The 20,910-nt window shown below is 40.5% G+C and overlaps 1 long non-coding RNA gene across 1 annotated transcript in view; it reads left to right on the forward strand.

Annotated features, from left to right (window-relative positions):
• LOC143474338 (uncharacterized) overlaps window positions 1–20,910 on the forward strand; it is a 120,535-nt gene that overhangs the window by 59,171 nt on the left and 40,454 nt on the right. The window contains exon 3 of the long non-coding RNA XR_013120740.1: window positions 14,417–14,522. This is a non-coding gene — a long non-coding RNA (uncharacterized LOC143474338). The remainder of the gene's footprint in view (window positions 1–14,416; window positions 14,523–20,910) is intronic.

Below are 20,910 nucleotides of genomic sequence, written 5' to 3' on the forward strand. Positions count from 1 at the left end.
CTAGAGCCAGATGGGTCTACAGGCAATGAGGTATGGGCAGGGGATGTAGTTGTCCAGCAGGGGGAGCTTGAGGAGTACACGATTGTGCAGATGACACCTAAATTATGTACATGATTGAGGGAGGACAACCAGAATTTTTTTGGTCAATAAAGATGTCATGCACAAATTCATTTCAGCCTGTTGTAGGAATGTTCATCCAAGAGAACCAGGTACATGTAATTTCCCTAGGAGACATTATTCTGGGCTTTGTTTGGCTAAGAACCTCCTCAAGATCTTCTTGACAACCCCACCTGATCAGTGCTAAGAAGCAGCTGTTTGACAGTATGGAAGCTGGTTCATGGTTGGTCTCCTCCTTGGTCAGGTAGATGTATCAGATTGTCTGCCTTCTATGTTTTTTAGCCTGGCCTGTATTAGGGCAGATGCTAATGTAATGGGGATGTAAATGGTGCAGAGAGAAAAACAATGCCCCCATGGCCTGCTACAAATTGAGCCACCATGTGGATTTGAGGTATTCTAGGTTCTTGTGATCTATATAGACTATGAAGACATGCCCTGCTCATTCCAGCCTGTGTCTCCACCATTCCAAAGCCAGTTTAATAGCAAGAGGTTCCCAAGACCTCCACATACTAATTCCTCTGGGTTGTAGTTTCTAGGAATAAAATTACAGGGATGCTAATTCAGTGCCTTGTCTGCTCCTATGCAAAGACAAGTCCATACCAATGATAATGGGTACAGGAGGATCCAACTGGTGAATGACTGGTGTACATGAAATAATTTTGTAAGAATTGAAAGGCTTGATTGGCTGCAGTGGACCACTCTTATTCTGATGTCGTTCTTGAGAAGGTCCACAAGCAGATATTTATTAGGATATCCTTTAATAATCCTATAGAAATTTGCAAACCCTAGAAAATTATGCAGCTCCTTCCTAGTGATTGGCTTGGGCCAATTTGTCACCTTTATGGACTATCAAAATCTATGGAGATAATCTCAAGTTTGATGGTGCAGCGTAAAAAGGCAACAGAACATTTCGTATGCTCAAATGTTTCAGGTTTCGCTGAGATAGGTTGTGATGTCTTTGATGTGCCATCATGTCAGAGATGTGTTCAATATGTGACTTTGAAAAGAATATCATCATTGTGTATAAGGCATGAACATGTATGCATATAAGATTATATGCACTTTGCAGGTTTCATTTTGTAAAGGTATTAGCACCCAACAGACCCAACAGTAGGTGTACTTTATAGTTACCTAATTGAGGGCCCAATAGTCAATGCATAGCCTCTGGCTGCCTTTCTTTTTTCTCATGATGGTGAGATGTAGAAGGGTGGACAAATCCATGTTGAAGTGCTTCTGCAACATATGCCTCTATAGTTGCCTTTTTTGGTCAGGAAATATGGTACATTGGTGTCGGCAGTAGGGAAGCTCTTGCAAGAAGATCCAAGGTTGGTGTGGTGGTACTTCAATGGCTTTGGTCTTGGTCATTTTGGATTGTAAGTAGGGGGACTCAGGGCTCTCTATGTAGTGGAGAAAACAGGCAAAGACATACGGTGGAGGATACACTGTCTGCTCCAAGACACCGGTTCAGTGGCAGACCATGAAGACATGGTCATTGATGGATAGCCAGGGATAGACTAATATGGCTGAATCATGCTACACTGATTGTACAATGAACTGAATTTCTTCAAATGAAAAACATCCCACACTGAGAGTGACTTGAGTCGTTTGCTGCCTGATAATGCCCTATGGGCCGACCATTAAAAGCCTCATAATGGGGCATCCAGGATAATTGTGGGGATGGCTAACCGAGTAGCCAAGTCAGAATCCTAGAAATTCCTCACCGCTCCAGAATCAAATAATACAGAGATAGTGAACGTTATTCCCTGTCTGGTGAACTGGTGGTTAATAACATGTGAAAAAGAAGATATTCTTACATGGGCGGTAGACACAGGTGTCCTCTCCTCTGTTCAAAGTCAGAAGGTAAATTGGTCAGAGTAGTGCCCATCTGAGTAGAGTATACAGTAGAGGCATAAGAGGAATATGTAGTTATGTAGCAGTGCAAGCCAACAGCATAGGCTCAGGGATGTAAATATTTTACTAACTCGTAGGGTTATATGGAAAGGAAGCCGTGAGCTTCAGAGCGAACTGTAATTATTCTGATTCTGTTTGAGTACATCATAGTTTGTGCACTGTGATGGCTAGCTGAATGAGCTCTGATAGAGAAGCCAACTCCCCTTAACAAGTGAGCTCTAGTCACAGTTCTGACATGAGACCATGATGGAATACTGTTCTCAGTGCAGAGTCACTCCAGCCACTATCTGTGGTGACAGTATGGAATTCTCTAGTGCATTTCACTGCTGTGCATCCTCCCTGACGTATTTCACATAAAAGAGTGCTCAGTATTTCACATAAAAGATGTCTCCAGGATGACTGAAACCCGCTTTGAAAAGACTGTAAAAGAGAGTTTCTGATTGTAATACAGGATCATGACTATGCCAAAGAGCCATTCCCCATGCACATGCCTCTCCGGATAACAAAGACAGCATGAAGTGTATGCCTTGTTCCGCAGAAACGAACTGAGCAGTGTGAGAGGTGAAGTACATCGAACACTGCATAAGGAAGTTCATAATGGAGGTGAAGGATACACCATTGGAGAATGAATTGGAAGTAAACATGACAGTCTGTTAACCATTTCTTTGAGTCCAATGATGTCATGTCCTCCTAGAGGTGTAACAAATAATTTTAGGTGACTGCCCGCACAATCCCAAACCAAAACAACCCATATACCATTGCAATACAATAAATAATGACAGGTTTGCAGTTGACAGACAGTTTTTATAACATTACAGTTCACTAAATTTTTTTGACTTGCATGAGTTGGTGATGAACAAACGAGGGTTAGCTCGTGCAGCTACGTTGGAGTAGTCAATCCGTTCCGAGGTCGTAACGTGTTGGCAGAGTCCGAGAGGTACCTGAGGGCGAGGCAAGAGACGTGGTCTAGAGAACAGGCAGAGGTCGGTGCACAGGAGAATCAACAGGGAGAGAGAACGCATAGTATGCAACATCGTTGGAAATACTTCGCAACTAAGAAGTGAAGCGCAGGTGTATATGAATAGCTGTGGCTGGGATGAACAGGTGCGACTAATCAGGCTATCAGGTGTTATTTCTGACATTCATTTAAATAACGAATTTTGAGGTTGAATTCTTGGACAATTGGTGCCCACCTCATGATGCATTGATTCAAACTGTGCATTTGTGAAATCAGGGAATTATGATCAATATGCACACAAATAGCATCAGACTAGATCCAAAATACACCTCAAAATTCTGTAACACCAGCAGTAATAACAAAGCTTCCTTTTCAGTTGTGCTGTAATTAAGCTGATACTTTTAATACATCTTGGTAAAATAGCACACTAGATGGTCCATCCCCACTCCAATCCTCTTGTTAAAGGACTGCACTAGAAGCAGTTGCAATGCCAAGCAAACATTTTAGTGTCACACAGGAAAGTCCATAACAACCTACACTTTGACAGCGATAAGACAAACTTGACCATGACCAACCTGTTTTCGTAGGTAAGTGACCATAGCATTACCAAACACACACTTAGTCAGATGTAAATTTAAAGAAGCTTGATGCAGTCTATAAAACACAGCAGAAAGGGTCTTTAAATGAATGTACAGCACTATCATTCAGATAACCTCACAATCACAAAACCCCTTCAGTACCTGACTCATAGGTCATTGGAACGTGGCTGGTGTGTATTGAAAACCAAAAGGCATGACTTTATATTACAGAAAACTATCTAGTGTGACAAAGGCAGAAACCTCAGCTGCATGAGAGGTCAAAGGTACCTGCCAGCACCCCTTGAGCCAGTTTTGAAAAATTCCAAGGCATAAACCACCTTATCAACAAAAACCTCCATGCATAGAAAAGGAGATGAGTCTGGTTTTATCGTGGTATTACTTTCTGCTATAATCCCCATGACAACCCATGACAGCTTCAGCATTGGCTGTTTATTTGCATGTACATTATATGCATGCTGCTTTATAGGGGCGTGTTCACCAATATCAACATGAGTAAGCAAAGGAATATCATAAAATAAAGCACGGTTTATTTATCGGGATTTAATTAACAGTATCTCTCCAAGAATCTTCAGATAAACAAGACAGGAATGAATCCAAATTCTCTGAATTCTGTATATAGGCACCAGCTGCAGGAATGCTATGCATGCCTAAACCATCCTCACGAGATCCTCAACCAGCTCCATTTGGACACACACAAACATCAAGGGTAAAGGCACATTTCAACTCTGTGATGTTATCATCCATGCAGGAATATGGTATAAGTATAATATGACACACCCTAGTTTTATATCAGGACTACAATAATCAGTATCACTGAGTTTAGACTGAACTCCAAATAAACAGAAAAACATGTTTATAAAGTCGGATCAGAAATGGGGAAATAAAGACAACACTTTATCACATGGTTGGTGTGGCGGAAGAGGGAAGTGCAAAAATAAGGAATTGATCACACCAGTTTCAGGAATAATATAGCATTATTCCGTGAACAAATCCAAACTAAGGATGCAATAATCAGCAGTCAACTGGGGCATAGACAAGACCTATATAGACAGACAAACACCCCATAAAGGATATTTATCTTCATCTGTTATCTTCAAGTGGGACACTTGCTTATGTCCATGACATAAAGTTCAAACCCTGATCAGTTTGTACACCCCCATCCCCCAAAATAAACAAATAAATAAATAAAAGAATGAAGCATATGGCCTTTGAGGGACATTTTGCAGTCCATTATGCCATTGTTCTTAAGAGTGAACCAGGTCCACATAGTTTTCAGCCTTGACATTGCTCAGGAGGCCACAAACCACTGCAATGAAACCACTTTCTCCATCCTATTGAGCTACTTGGGGAATTATTTCTTGTACTTCGAGATCTTCTTGATCTGTGGTCCGACAAAGACATCAGTTTGACCTTTGCCTCAGACAGCTTAGGGAAGAGATCTTGCAGGTTCTTGAAAGCTGCCAACTCTTTTATCTAGACCTGTGAAAAATTGTTTCATGAGGTTACATGAGGTTACACCAACAACTTGTTTAGTGTGCAGTGGTGGCGTCAGCATCTTACTGGGTTCCACCGGGCCTCCCACTCTATGTAGTTCTTTGCTACAGAGAACTTGCTGTGGTTAATACAGTATTGGTGTCCCGGCTGTCCCAAAGACAAAGACAGAAGGAATTAATGCTATTATTTAACCATGAGGGATAAAAATCATTCAAGACAATAGAAATTATTCACTCAGACTTTGCTAATCTACCAATTAGCTTCTGCCAGCCACTCCTGCTCTATGTGCATCTTCAATCTCAAGTTCATACTTCTTAATGCACAAGAGCTCAGGCGTTGCATCTACATAATTTGTCATGCGACTAGGCTCCAAGAACTACGCTTCCCAGAATTCCCAGTGTCATTTGCCTTGTTTTGTATTACCAACTACTATGAACGCATACCAAGTGTTCATATCTGTTTTGGATTAGCCCCTTGGTACTTTTGCCTGGTTCTAGCTACTTGCTGATAGTTTTGCCTTGAGCTGATTCTGACTATGACTATTTAAACACACTCTTTAAAGGTCTGCAAGCATCTGTATTCTAACATGCTTCCAGCATTACATAATTGCCAATTTAATAGCTGATTTAGGAACAGAAATATAATAATATTATGCAACTACATATAATTAGGCCTTAAGTAAACTAGCTAAAGCCTGCAAAGAAGGGTTTTCTAAAAAATGTCTCAAAACTATAATCAATCAAGTGATGAAAATAATTGAGGAAAGCTACAAAAAAACAGACAAGGCCCCATTCTGTTACTTCTTCTAGGCATTAAATCTAAGAACATTTTTCAAGTTACTGTCCACACAGTTCCAGACCCAATATACCAACACAAACACAATAATGACACTAATTACTCTGGCATGTCTGCCAATTTTTTATGACCTTACAGTTTATAGGATTTTATAACTTAAAAGTGGTAACCTCTTGTTCGGTGAGTCTGTACTTTTGCTGGTAACGATGGGTTTCCCCTGTTTGGTGAGTCTGAATCAATAGAAAGACGCTGTAACAAAAAAAAAATTCAGGAGATTTTTATTAAGACTATGGACCAGGCTAACAGATAAGCAAAGCTCATGCTCGACGTGAGCACATCCGTTCTCGGAGTTGGTCCAGCCTTGTTAACAAAATCCAGACAGTGTCCAAGGGTCGGCCAGTAGGCTGGGTCTGGAAGACAAGCGGAGTTTGGTTACCAGGAAAGCAAGTAGATTGAGGAGAGGCGCAGTACTCAACATGACAGTGGCAATACGTTGCAGAGTACGCAAGAGTGGAGATTAACTATGGAGCCGTGAGCAGGGGGGGGAATAGAGATCAGGTGTGTCTCATTAGTATTCAGGTGAACTCGATCAAATATAATGGGGGAGAGAGGAGGTGAGGTGGCAGTACTCAAACGGACAGAGTCAATAGAATCCATGGCATCAGAATTCTCATTAGCAAACTTACTACAAAACACATTCAACATTCAGTTCAATACTTTAGAGCAAACCATTTAACATAAAACGTTACAAAATTCCAATTCAAGCTGCATCACATGTACAACAGCCGAGATATAGGCTAGTAGTCTCTTACAGTTCTTCTAGAATAATTCCCACATTAGCCATAATTAATATCAATACTATAAGACGTGCTTAGGTAAGCCCACAGTTCCTCAGAATAACTGCTCACTGACCCATGCCGCAAACCCAGATTTTGGTTAACAGATGAAAACAGCAATTGTAATTATATACAAGATAAGATGTGAAATATCCTGTACTAAATCATTAGACTAGTGCCTAATCAGCCTATTCAGTTGATATTAGAAATTGCAAACTCACAAGGTCTTCATAGGGGTCATCAGGTTTCGCCTGACTCACCCTCTTCCAAGCTCCATTTTAAACCAGATATACTGTATAACCTCTCCAAACATAAACAATGGCCTCCCTGATGACTAAGGCTGCACTCAGGGAAATATGTTTTTTGATATTGGGGATAGACGAAATTATTTAAATCAGTTTCAATGCTGAAGGGTGAAGTTCAGAATGACTTAATACAGTTGGGTTAATTATATTTGCCACAGTTCTTAGTTTCCTGAACAAATACAAGTTTTATTGATTAATGATATCAACAGGTTTAACGTTATAATGTAAATGACCCATAGAGAATTACAAGGTATTAATTGAACAAACCAACTGAAGTTAAACTAACTATGAAACAGAAAACTCCACAAACTGTTTAAATCGATAATAACTAACCCAAGAGCTATGATGATTAAAGATTAAAGATGATGGTGTGTCCTGCATTTATGTTAAAATGGATAAAAGCTCTAAATGCAAGAAAGGGACTGGCTAAATGTATGTATCATGCTACTTTTGTCACGTTGTGGGGGGGCCCCCTACCGGTCGCCCCCAGTTACAGCGGCAGCGGTCCTGTTTTTTGTCACGTGATGTTCGTCCTTCAGGTGGGCGGGACCCGTGATCCGTCTCACCTGAGGGTCGTTTGTTCGTCTATATATGTCTTGTCTTTGTACCAGTTGACTGCTGGTTATTATTTCCTTCATTTGGAACAATGCACGGGCTTTTGGTTTGCACACTTTCTATTAAACCATCCCATTTCCCTGAGACTTGGCGTGATCGCTTCCTTTTTTAGTTGCTCACCCTGCCCGTCACAACTTTGGACAGAATATCTAATCCTATATTGAGGTTAATATTAAGAGCACATCAAAGCGGCACTATGAATGAAGGCGGGCTGGTCTGAGCATTTCAGAAAATGCTGATGTACTGGGATTTTCACACACAACCATCTCTAGTGTTTACAGAGAATGGTCAGAAAAGGAGAAAATATCCAGTGAGCAGCAGTGCTGTGGGCGCAAATGCCTTGTTGATGCCAGAGGTTAGGAGAATGGCCAGACTGGTTCAAGTTGATAGAACGGCAACAATAACTCAAATAACCAGTCGTTACAACCGATGCATGCAGAAGAGCATCATCTCTGAATGCACATTATGTTTAATCTTGGGGAGGATGGGCTACAGAAGACCACACTGGGTGCCACTCATGTCAGCTAAGAACAGGGAACTGAGGCTACAATTCACACAGGCTCACCAAAATTGGACAATAGAAGATTGGAAAAATGTTGCCTGGTCTGATGAGTTTCGATTTCTGCATTTGGATGGTAAGATCAGAGTTGGCGTCAACAACATGAATGAATGGATCCATCCTGCCTTGTATCAACGGTTCAGGCTGGTGGTGGTAGTGCAATGGTGTGGGGGAGATTTTCCTGGCATATGCTGGGCCCATTAAAACCAATTGAGCATCGTGTTAATGCCATGGCCTACCTGAGTATTGTTGCTGACCATGTCCATCCCTTTATGACTACAATGTACTCATCTTCTTATGGCTACTTGCAGCAGGATAATGCGCCATGTCATAAAGCGCTAATCTCAGACTGGTTTCTATAACATGACAATGAGTTTAATGTACTTGGATCTCAATTAATGTACCAGATCTCAAACCAGTAGAGCACCTTTGGGATGTGGTGGAACGGGAGATTTGCATCATGGATGTGCAGCCAACAAATCTGTAGCAACTGTGAGATTCAATAATGATAATGATACTGGATTTAATATTCATGTTCTAACAGCAGTCCTAACAGGCAGACAAGGATCCAAATGCAGAGAATAGCCGCTTTTATTGATAGAGCAAATACAGAGCGCTTGAACTGACGAATAACTCCGTTCGGAGTGTGATGCACAGGGGTGCTGCAAACGAGGTCAGGACGGTCCAGGGTCACATTCAGAAGTCAGAACGTACAGTGGGACTAGGCAGGGAGAACAGAGGTCAGCACATGGGAAAGCAATCGCTTATAAGGAACGCTTGGTCATGAAAAGGGTGGGGTAATGAGTAGCAGGTGAATCAAATGTTCCAGGATAGATCATTTGCTGTTTCTAACAGACTGGCTGGTTATGTTCCAGACACTGGACACCGCTGGGCTCCGTGATCTGATGATCCTGTATTCTTTATCTATAAGTTATCCTTTTCTTAATTAGACTAATTGCAAATTTGGTGACTTTGGTTTGGTCTTGAAGAGCTGCTTCCTCTAGAGGGGGTTAGTGCCTCTATAGAATATAGAGTTAATTATAAGAATCATGGTCAATTTTGGAATTCTTGGATAAAGGTCTGTTCACAGAATTTGGTTAGGATTGCACCAACCTATGCAGCAAAGCCATAAACAGGCGCCCTGGTTTTCCTGGTGGAAGCCATAATTCCTCAGGCCAAGATCTTGGTGAATCTCATAAGAAGGTTTTCCTCAGTCCTGTGGTTGTGAATTTTGGGTCCCCAGCAGAAGGGTGCCGGGGTAGAAAACCTTTTTGCATTCTTTGTTACACAGCCCAAGCACTAAGGGATCAGCTAATGTTAGTATCTCAAACCTTATGAGGGGAGATCAGGCCTGTGGTTGTGATCATTGAGTCCTCAGAGCAAGGGTGATGGATAGAAAGCATTCTCTGTTACCTTTTCCAGGCACCTTAAGAGATCAGATAAGGTTAGATTCTCGCAATGCCCTTCCTGTGATTGTGATCTGTGGGTACTCGGAGCAAGGGAGTGGAAAACTGCTTTCTCGACTACATACCATTAACATGTAGTCTGTACTGCTAGTTCCATACGGATTTTTCCTACTACACCACCAAACCTTCCCCAACGCAGCCAATCCATACTGGTCTTTCTGTTGACTAAGGATATACCCAGCCCAAACTGGCACTACTTCTGCCTACTCAGTGCCACTTGCTCAATCTGGATGTACCATTATATATGTTTATTTATTATTAACCTGTATTTAACCAGGATATGTTCTCACTGAGATTACATCTCTTTTACAAGAGTATCCTGGCCAAGACAGGGAGCAGCATTATTGGCAGGATTACAGACAAGAATGGAGACATACAATGGAAAATAAATTACAAATGCATAACATAGCCCAAAAATGGTATCAATAAAACACCAACATTCAAGACAAACAAAGCTACTAAAATACATGACAATGACATGACACGACAATCCACTCACCTGTGCACAGAATACCTCAGCCATGCCATCTTTATATAATGCATTTCCCCAACTAGTCTGAGCTCTCCTCTCCACAGCCACTCTCTAACCCTTTTAATTACCTCAGATAACTCGGCTACTTTTCGCCTCTAAAACAAATCCCTCTGCATTCATCTCCACTGGCCTTTTATACACCTGCCACCTCAGGTCTCTTACCTCAGCCACCAAGTTTGCCACCATTTTTTTTTTCTTTTTTACTTTCTAATGCTTCATTCATCTCATCGTCATCCATCTTATTTTTTTGCCCACATCCAATACCAATTTTCAATCTTGTGCTTTAACTCATCTACCTATATTTACGCCTGCACTAGCTCTCCAGTACACTGTGCCTTGTGCACAAACATTAACACTCTACTCATATCAATACTGGGCAAGGATGTAACCTCTGTGCATTTAATATTGAATAAACTTTTTAATGAGCTAATGATTATGTACATCATCTATGTGACAAACTAACCTCACAGGCTGGTAAAATGCTTCAGCGTGAGGGGGCTGTCTTCAACCCCAGCACATTTTTGTAACAGAGCTGTTGTCTGTTTTCTGTACAAAGCCGCTGTTGCACACCGTGCTTCATCTTCCTTGGGCTGTCACGGTCTGGTGGTTGGGGACTGGACTTGTGACCGGAGGGTTGTGGGTTTGATGTCCTAGGCCCTGACTGAAGTGCCCTTAAGCAAGGCAGTTAACTCCAACTGTGCGCCAGGCTAGGGCTGCCTGCTGCTCTGGGCACATGTGTACCACAGACCCCTAGTGATCACTCGTGTGTGTTCTCACTGCACAGACGGGTAAACGCGGAGGGGTGGAAATCACAGCTGGCAACTCAAACTTAAAGTTCCTGTTCACAAATAAAACTAGTAATCATTTGCCTTCTCTCTGTGGATATGGCCTCATTAAAAGCTTTCTCTGAATCACCTGAGCTATGTCCTGCTCTTGCCCCTGCCCTAACACATCTCTATGGTGCCACGCTGTCCTTGCAAAGGGTTTGTGACTGGCACAGACACTATTATCACCACGTCTTTAGACCCTAATAATAGTATCTATGTGTGACTTAGAACATTTAAATTCCTGAGAAATGTTAACACGATAAAGTATCAGCAAAATGTCAATAGGTAAACTGATTTATGATTTGTTACTTGTAAAAAATGTGCCATATTTTGTCAATTGTGATTTTTTCACCGCAATCAAAATTTGTCCTCCGCTTTTAACCTATCTGTGCAGTTAGAACACACACACACACACACTAGTGATTACTATGGGGCTGTGGATCACACATGCCCAGAGCGGTGGGCAGCCCTAGCCCGGCACCTGAGGAGCAGTTGAGAGTAGGTGCCTTGCTCAAGGGCACCTCAGTCATGGCCTCAGGTCTGGGAATCGAACCCACCACCCTCCGGTCACAAGACCAGTTCCCTATCACCAGGCCATGACTGCCCAATAGTTATAGTGTTATGCACTATTGATAAGTATATATTTTAAAGGACATTTTAATATAGATCACTGTTCTAGAATATCAATAAGGTTTAACCGTTTTAATGGATTTGACATTTTGCTGGATGACTTTTAACATTATTGATAACACTTCAGTATTGATATAAGAAGGACAAAACTTAGAAATAGTAGTAGTAGAGGTTTATTAACTATTGCAATTGATGCATATGTTTGTTAAGGGTTAATGACCCCAGGTGTTCTTCAACCTATGCTCACACACCATGTCTGGACCTTAGTGCACCATCATATGCAACACTCAGTTATGAATAAAAAATGTATGTTATGGAGCACTGGTCTGCAAGAGCGTGTGGAGTTTTAGACATAGTCAAATGACATGTGAACCTTAACTGGCTTCTATGCACTGCTGTCAGTGTCCCTGCTGTTAGATGATAGCTAGATCAGATTACATGTTTGGAGTAAATCTCTGAATGGTAGACTGATGGAAAAGATGGAAAAAATAAATTTTAGACCACAGTCACTGATGTAATTGTTTGATACCTTTCTATGGATTTTGTGCGAAAACTTTAAACTACAGGTGTAAGATTTGTAAAATATTAAAAGCTTCACTATGTAAGATGTGTTAGTTAAAAGTGAAAGAAGTTGCTGAGATGAAAAAAAGTTATATATCTATAAAATATAGTGTTGTTCTTCTACTGCAAGTGAGCCTATAAGGTGAGAAATATTAATTGGATAGTCAGACCTGTCAGGTATATGTCTTTATGTAGTAATATCACATGCACAGGCTTAAATAAAGTGTGACTTGATGGGTTACTTGAGAAATGTTAGTCAGGGTGTGGCTCACAGTGCTGATCTTTACAACACTGAAAGTTAGTGAACCCAGTCATCTTCTGTGTTTCCCGCTGTGGTCTAAGCAAAGAAACTGAAGAGAGCTGGCAAACTGAAATACAGCGTGACAGCTCAAACTCAAAAGCTCAAAAGACCAGAATAACATCGCTTGGCTTTTTGGGACTGGGGAGTAAAACTGTGGAGTTGGATTTTGCATTGTTGAAAATGTATTACATTTTGGTGGTTTGCTAGATAGCTACTGAAAATTGCTAGACAGATTATTATAGTTGTGGGATTATTGTCACTTCTGTAATGTTCACCTTGCATTTGTGAAGTTGTTTTAGCCGTTTAGCTAAAGATAACTGGCTAAATTGATAACATTAGGTCAATGGCAATGTCAAATTTATTTATATAGCACTTTTACAACATCACTATTTAGCTCTAGTGAAATATTGACACATTTTTTGTAATAGCATACATCTAAATGCAGAAGATATTTGGTAATTTGGTGGTTTCATCTAAAATGTACAAACAAAATGTAGAAAAATCTTAGCTGTGATGAGTATGGCAAGAAATAACTTTTAGACACGCACTGAATCACAACTAGCATCACACTTGTCTTGTGTGTATGAGGAGTGAAATCTAAACCTCATAATATTCCAACTTGTGTGACATTTTACAGTGTGTTGAGATATTGTTGAGGTGGTTACATAGGTGGCTGCCACTTGTTTTGTTATTGCATTTACTTCCCTCTACCTCACATAGCTACAACCAACCAAGGAAATAGATGCAGGCAAAGGTTTAATGTGTGCAAAATGTAATCAACTTATCTTACTCCAAATTTTAACTAAATTGCACTGACTCTAAACCACATTGCATATCCCATGAGAATATGCATAACCAACTTTATAAAGTTCATTGATGCTAATCAGCCTGTTTTAATAGAGGTTTAGGGTGGGGGGGGGGGGGGGGGGGGTAGAAAGAGAGAAAGCAAGCCCACCTGTCTCCCAGCTCCACCCCCACCACCCTAATCCCCACCCCCACCACCATAAGCTCCACCCCCAGCTCCACCCCCACCAGCCTAAGCTCCACTTCAACTCTTTTCCAAATCTCCTGCATTGCCAGACTTCCTTTAGGCTTACCAATGACTGTATACTGGTATCATCCCACTGTAGAACATTTGTAGATTGTCTGGTTCTATAAGAAATAAAACCTTTATCACATACAGGAAGCTTGCACTTGTTGCAGTTTTTCTTCTCTCTGTGTGCTTTGCAGAGTTTCTCCTCATCTAAATTAAATTGGTGTAGGTTAATTGAATATGATTGCTTGACATTACTTAACATTAACATTAAAGGTCAGACTATACATACATGCCATTGTCATAATGACATTTTAAAATTATTATTAGTATCCAAGGAGATCTCTAAGTACAGAGAAATTAATAACATAGTTGATGAAAGTTCCAGGGCCATTAATAATTGGGTTCCATACTTGAATCCCCAGCTGTCCCATGTGTTGTCCATGGCAAACTGTTCTAAAAGGTGCTTTATTTGGAAATGAAGGAGAGTGAGGCAGTAACACACATTTTGACCATATAGTAGAAATGAGGTCTTGCATTCCTTCCTCTCCAGGGCACTCAAGAATGCTGTGACAGGCTGCACAGACAGATGTGCTAGAATGTCAGCAGAGACATACTGCCTTCTGTCCTTCTACCTTGGTGCCACTGACATGCAGTTTAAGAGTTTGTATTACGGTGGACACTCCCCACAAATAAATACTGAGGAAAAAAGTTCAGTGTTTGAGAAGAACCTTAGGCAGGGAAACAAGAGGTAGGAGTGTTGGTAATGTTTCCCAGTGACCTCAAGGGCAGAACTGCCATACACCAGTGTGACTGATCTGCATGAGAATTGAATGAGATCATTTTAGACGCCGTTCTGTTCTATTTTCTTTGGCAGGTGGAGTTGTGCCATCGTTACTGGCCTTCATGAAAGATGGGGTCTCTGCACTGAGGCTGCAATGATGCTACATGACACCTGACAGAGACAATGAGCCACTGGTCAGGTACTGAGAGCTTTCAAACAGGGGTTCAGTTTGGCAGCCTGGTATGAGTTACTGGAGATAGTCAGAAGAGCAAAGTAGTGAATTTTTTAATGGTGTCAAGTTAAAAAAAACACATATTTCATATATTTCAGGTTATATTTGCAATTACTATTTAACAAAAAAGTCAGAGAGGTAATTTATGTGTGAGTGCATTTACCTAGTGCAGGATTTTTTAAATTTTAAATAAGCCTCAAATACAAGTGTTGTTTAAAGCATTCCACCTCCATATTTTCAATAATTCCACACGTTCATCCAACAACTCATGGGTGCTGTCAGAAAGTGATCATAGTTACATCAATTAAATAATTTGGTTTCAGAGGATGATATAGCATGTTTTCTAGTGACATGGTTTTGATTGGGCACATATGTCTAAAAAGTACTGTAGGATGTCATAGCTTTCTTTGTGTACATATCATCTGTTTTCCTTGCTGAAGCACAGAGATCTAAAGGAGAGGAGGTAAGTGAAATGCTGACAGACAAGCAGAGGGTCAAACAATAAACAAAATTGCTAAAGATCCCTCACCGAGCAAGTTTATTGTGCTATCAAGTTAGAAGTAGAGAAAGATCATAATCACGGCAAACATTGAGCCTTTACAGGAAGTGTAATTACACAAATTAGAAGGCATTTAAAAAAGGCATCTTCAGCCCAGCTGCCTTCCGTTTTGATTGAATCTAACACTTCCTTCCATCTGAAGTACCTTTACTCTAATTAGCCAATTGTGACTGAGATCCAAGATTGCTCGCTAAAGAAATGATCACCAGTAGCCATGGAAACCATACATTCCTAAAACCCAAGGATTCCCCTCCTTTTTTCAGTGAGTAAATCAAGCAAAACTCAAAGTCGAGTCCTCTAGGCTTTTACATCAGACATTTCTGTTTCATCACATCTGTGGGGGTGCTGAATGAGCTAAGAACTTGGTACACGCTCAAATGGCTCCTCACTGCAAAAGCTCAGTCTCATCAGTGTTTGGCAAAGCAAACTGTGAATTGTGGGCCGCAGAACTGCTGTCACAGCCCAGCGGCCCCAGTGCATGATGGGAAGGCTACAGTCTTGTTTGACCTTTATCCTCAAGCTCCTGCGTCACATCCAGAGATGGCCACCACAGCCTTGATACCTTGAGTAGCATGTTTCCCTCCTAACCTCACCTAATATGAGATATATTCCTGCTGCGAACAACACTTTTCAGCCTTGCTAATCTTCCCCCACTGATTCTGGAATTTTAACATCCAGCAGAACATTTAGCATCTTCTCTCAGTTACTTGTATTTCTGTTTTTTTTTTTTTTTTTTTTTTTAACTGACAATGCTAAAATTGAATTGTACTATTTCTTGTAGGCACACCAGCAGAGGTAAATGAAAACAAGTGAGAACTGCAAGAGCTGCATTTCTTATTTCATGTTCAGAATTAAAATGTTCTATTTCTGTTCGCCAAGCAAAAACACAGAGAGGCAGTAGCACACTAGACATAAGGACCAGAATATCACTCTCCAAAGTTCAATTATAGTGTTGACAGTTGCAGGAAACCAGCCCATCACATCTATTCCATGTTTTTTCTTTGCTACAGTTCCTTTATATAATGTACATGTATAGACTTCCTTCAACAAATATATCAGTGCCTTTATTACATTTAAGATATATCTCATTCCAGCACCCTAACATTCTATAACATAGTCAAGAACCTGAACAATCTGGAGTCATTAATGGTGTGTAATAACACAGTGACATGTATTATTGTTTTTAATGTTGGTGATTGTAAATCTCCACATTTTACTGATTCTGGTAGATCAGTTTTGATAGATCTCAGCATGTGTTAAAGCATATGCGGTGTTTTCCCTAATAATATACACTGATTGTCCTTTGATGTTTTGCTTCAGAATGTCTAATGGAACTAAAAGCTGTTCAATGATAAAAGGAAAACTGATAAAAGATGAAGGACACATTTCCTAAATCATAACCAGCACCAAGTGGGCCATGATAATATACCCCACCCCACCCCACCCCTCTGCCCCTGCACCCAGAACATACCTTGCCTATTTCTTCAGACAAAACTGCAAACAATCCAGGCTGATTTTCCCCAAAAGCATAATACAGTATGCTTAAGATGATCTTAAATTTTTGAAAAATTTCTCATGATCAGGTGAGTTTTATCCTTTAAGTTATGACTCGTATACAACTCATAAACGACTGATACATGGAGTGTATGTGATCTGTAAGTATATAAACCATTATTGTAGTTCACATAAAATTTATGTACATTTGACCCTTAGTTCTGTAGAAATATTATTAATCATACATCAGATGTGCGAGGATACAATCAACCTTGTATTTGGGCAGATTCAACCTTGCACTCATGTACTCTTGCCTTTTGGACAGAAAGACTGCAGGGCAACTCTAACCCTAAACATTTGATGGTATATGATGTAGGCTATAGTTGTCTATACAGGACAGTCAGTGTTCTGTGTCAGTTCAACTAGTTCAAAGTTCAGTTCATTTTAATTAAAATGAACTAGTTAACATCCATATTCATTTTTCTAAGTACTGCAAATCACCCACAGTGTAATCTTGGGAAATGCAGGCAGCAGATTAACTTCCTTTGGCTGAATGAACTTTGTGGTTGTTCCCTCATAGTTCTTAATGATTTCTTGTACTCATCATTAAGTGGCGTATAAAACAACTATATGTTGTTTTAAATTTGATACCTATGTGACTGATGTCCAGACTTGTTATTTCAGACCAGGTGGGCACTGTGACGGGCAGGTGTGAGCAACAAAAAGGAAGCGATCACGCCAAGTCTCAGGGAAAAAGGGTGGTTTAATATAAAGTGTGCAAACCTAAAACCCGTGCAATAGATCCGAATTAAGGATATAATGACCAGCGGTCAACTGGTACAAAGACAAGACATATATAGACAGACAAACGACCATCAGGTGGGAACGGATCACGGGCTCCGCCCACCTGAGGGGCGTACACGACGTCACAAAACAACAACAACACAGCCGCTGTGGACAGAGGCGGCCGGTAGGGGGCCGCCTCACCGTGACAGGCACATTAAAACGTGAGCAGCGTTCACTCTCGTGAGGGCGTATGCTGCTCGCATTCACGTTCATTGTTTATAAACAGAATTGATAAAAAATATGAGCGCTGCTCATTGAATGCATGCATGCACAACACTGAGGACAGGGACTATTATTACATTTACATTTATGGCATTTGGCAGATGCCCTTATCCAGAGCGACTTACATTTTTATCTCATTTTTTATACAAGTGAGCAGTTGAGGGTTAAGGTGCCTTGCTCAGGGCACCTCAGTCATGGCCTCAGGTCTGGGGATCAAACCCGCGACCCTCCGGTCACAAGACCAGTTCCCTAACCACCAGGCCATGACTGCCCTTATTATTACACACTTATAGTTGTATGAAATAACTATGCATGCATTCTGTATGAAAGGCTCCCCGTGTAGATGTGTGTCCATATATGGTCTGTTTCCGGGTGAGGCTTGGTGCGTGCTCGTCTTTGTTCATCCCGTTATTTGTTGCATGCGTCTTTGCCTTGTCCTTGTGATATGTTACACTTGTATCTCATTATAGTGTGTATTTAAGTGTGCTTGTGTTTCTGCGTTCCGTGTTCGCCATTGTCATTTGTTTGGTGTTGCTTGTCTCCGGTCAACGAGTAAAAGACTAAAAGATTAAAAGCAAGACGCCACTCTGCCCATCTTGGTGTGTCTCTTTGACCCTCGCATCACACATATTCTCAAACTGGCTAACTTGAAAGCACTTTGCCAACTATAGAGAATACATTGACTTATCATGGCTTTTTATATCTAGCTTATTTTATTCCTATAATGATATTGCTTTATTCATAGTTGCCCTTGCCTCTTCCACACATTCATTATATGTTCACCATAGCCTCTTCTCACACTTCAAACGTTCTGTATGTTCGAGCCAAATTCCACTTGGCCTATCCTTATTCCAGAGGTTTCCTCTGCCAGACCAGGTTTTTGTTTTATTCCAGCCCCTAACATAAAACAGTGAGGAACTAAGACCTCTGCAGCCTTTTATTACCTGGTCAGGCTGCAGAGACTTTGATCAGAACAAAACCCTGGACTGGCTGTGGGTGCCTGAGGCCTGGATTTAGATTATTAGAAACTCCAGTCATTTTAGAGCACATTGGGTATACTGTACATAGGTAATAAATCTTGGAATAAATCTAAATGCTATTTATTGTAACGATCTGCGCGGGGCAGAACAGGTAGACGGACACAAACGCTGAGGAGAGCGAGATTTATTACAGGAAATTCCATAAGCAGCGTCGATGTAACAGGCATGGGTCAAACCGGGCAGGCAGTCAGGACACGAAATACGGACAGACATAGCGAACACAACGAGGAAGACTCACGGAACAGCAGCACTAGGGCGAACAGGCAAAACACAGAGGAAAAACAAAAAGACCGACAACTAGACCTGGGAGACACAGGGATTAATATACACAGGACTAAACAAGGGACAGGTGATGACAATGACACAGGGGCGTGGTAACAAACAAGGAATCCATCAAAACCAACGAGCAGGGCGGGACAAACAGGCAGGGAACACGGACATGAGGGAACCCAGAGCGACAGCTACGAGAGAGGGCGTTGCCCTACGTGACATTTATTAACTAAGAACAAGATAATATCCTGTAGTTTTTACCATTTAAAGAAAAATTGCACTTTGCAGACTGAAAAAAGGGCAGGTTATGTAGGAATAAAGACTTCATGGAGAGGTGTGTTGTTTCAAGAGTATTATTTTAGAACAGGAAAACACTGAATGTATAATAAGTACATCATTTGATATTAGAATAGTAATCACCAGTATAGTCTTTACTGACCTGGTGATTTTCATTGCTGACTTTCATTACTGGTAAGGTGGTTGTTGGAGGTCGAGTTATTAATAAAATAATAGATTGCATTAATGTTGCATTAATTATAAAATATTCTACATCCGTTTAATAAGAATGTACTCTGAGTAAATGATTATTAGAAGAAACATAAGTAAGGCATTATTTTATGAGATAGCAGTGATTAACAATTCAGTAATAAACTTGAGATTTGTTCAAAGGTTCAGTTTACACCAATGAATAGGCAGCATCTGTTCTGCTACAGCCACGCAGTGAAATAGGTCTAATGCAAACAGAATTAATTCTACAATTCCTTTAATCATGAATTGACTAACTCTATTGCACCACTTAATCTTTCTTGGCATATATTTCATGCTTCCCCATCAAAAAGAAAAATATTAATAATAAAAATGCACACTTCCTTAGCCCCATTCAGTATGTCTAAGATGTGGGTTTTCTGCTGTGCATGAGCCAAACCGTAGTAGGGTTACTACTGATTTACTTTTATAAATACATATGGGCCCAAAAAGATTGAAGCAGTTTTGTGTATTATGACCTTTTTTGATATTTTAGTGGCCATTTTCATGAACACTAAGCATATGTAACTAGCACATTTACACAGTTCAACACAATGTTGCCACCATGTTTAAGATTACATCTATAAGATTATGTAATAAGGGTTATGAATAGAGCAGTTTTGCTGTGATGTTTGGTCTATAATATCTCAGTTATCTAATGTGCTGTCTGTTCTTCTTCTGTAGTAACACATAATATATATGATTGTTAAAACTTGTAAATCCTGTAAAACTGCTTTGTGACAACGTGTTGTGAAAAGCGCTATACAAATATATTTGATTTGATTTGATTAATATCATATATAACGGTAAACACAAAAACTATATCCATCCATCCATCCATCAATCTATCCATCCATCCAAGCCTATATAAAATCAGTGTATATATGCATTCTAAAGAATAACAATAATATTAAAACAAATGACTGTACATCCACATATTCTTTATAGTTCTAACATTAAATATAACTGATAAAACAGAAGCTTCAATGAATAACACCAATTGCAAACAGGGCTTGATCATTTAACATACTAACGACTAGTGGATTAAATCAGAGCCCATGTTACAAAAAGGGTCTCTGAGTACATTTACCCCCTACCTTGTTCCACTGAGCTCTGTCAATAAGCCATCTCCCCAGTGCTGGTCGAGCTGCCGAGTGTGGATTAGCTCAAACTCGTTGTAGGCATTAGCCAATGTTTGACGAATAAAGCACTAACGAGATAGCGATCAGAGAGGCCCCAACACCAAAGACAGTCTGGCAGTGCCTGATAATTTGTTTCGCTCGATTCGTTTGGCTCCCTTTAATCTGACTTCACATAAACCTTCTGAGTGTTTTCTTTTTCCTCCTTTCCAAAACTCCTGATCAAGTAAATGCTTAATTATGGTTAATGAATTCTGTCC

The sequence above is a fragment of the Brachyhypopomus gauderio genome, chromosome 13 (assembly GCF_052324685.1).
Source record: "Brachyhypopomus gauderio isolate BG-103 chromosome 13, BGAUD_0.2, whole genome shotgun sequence".
NCBI classification, from domain to species: Eukaryota; Metazoa; Chordata; class Actinopteri; order Gymnotiformes; family Hypopomidae; genus Brachyhypopomus; species Brachyhypopomus gauderio.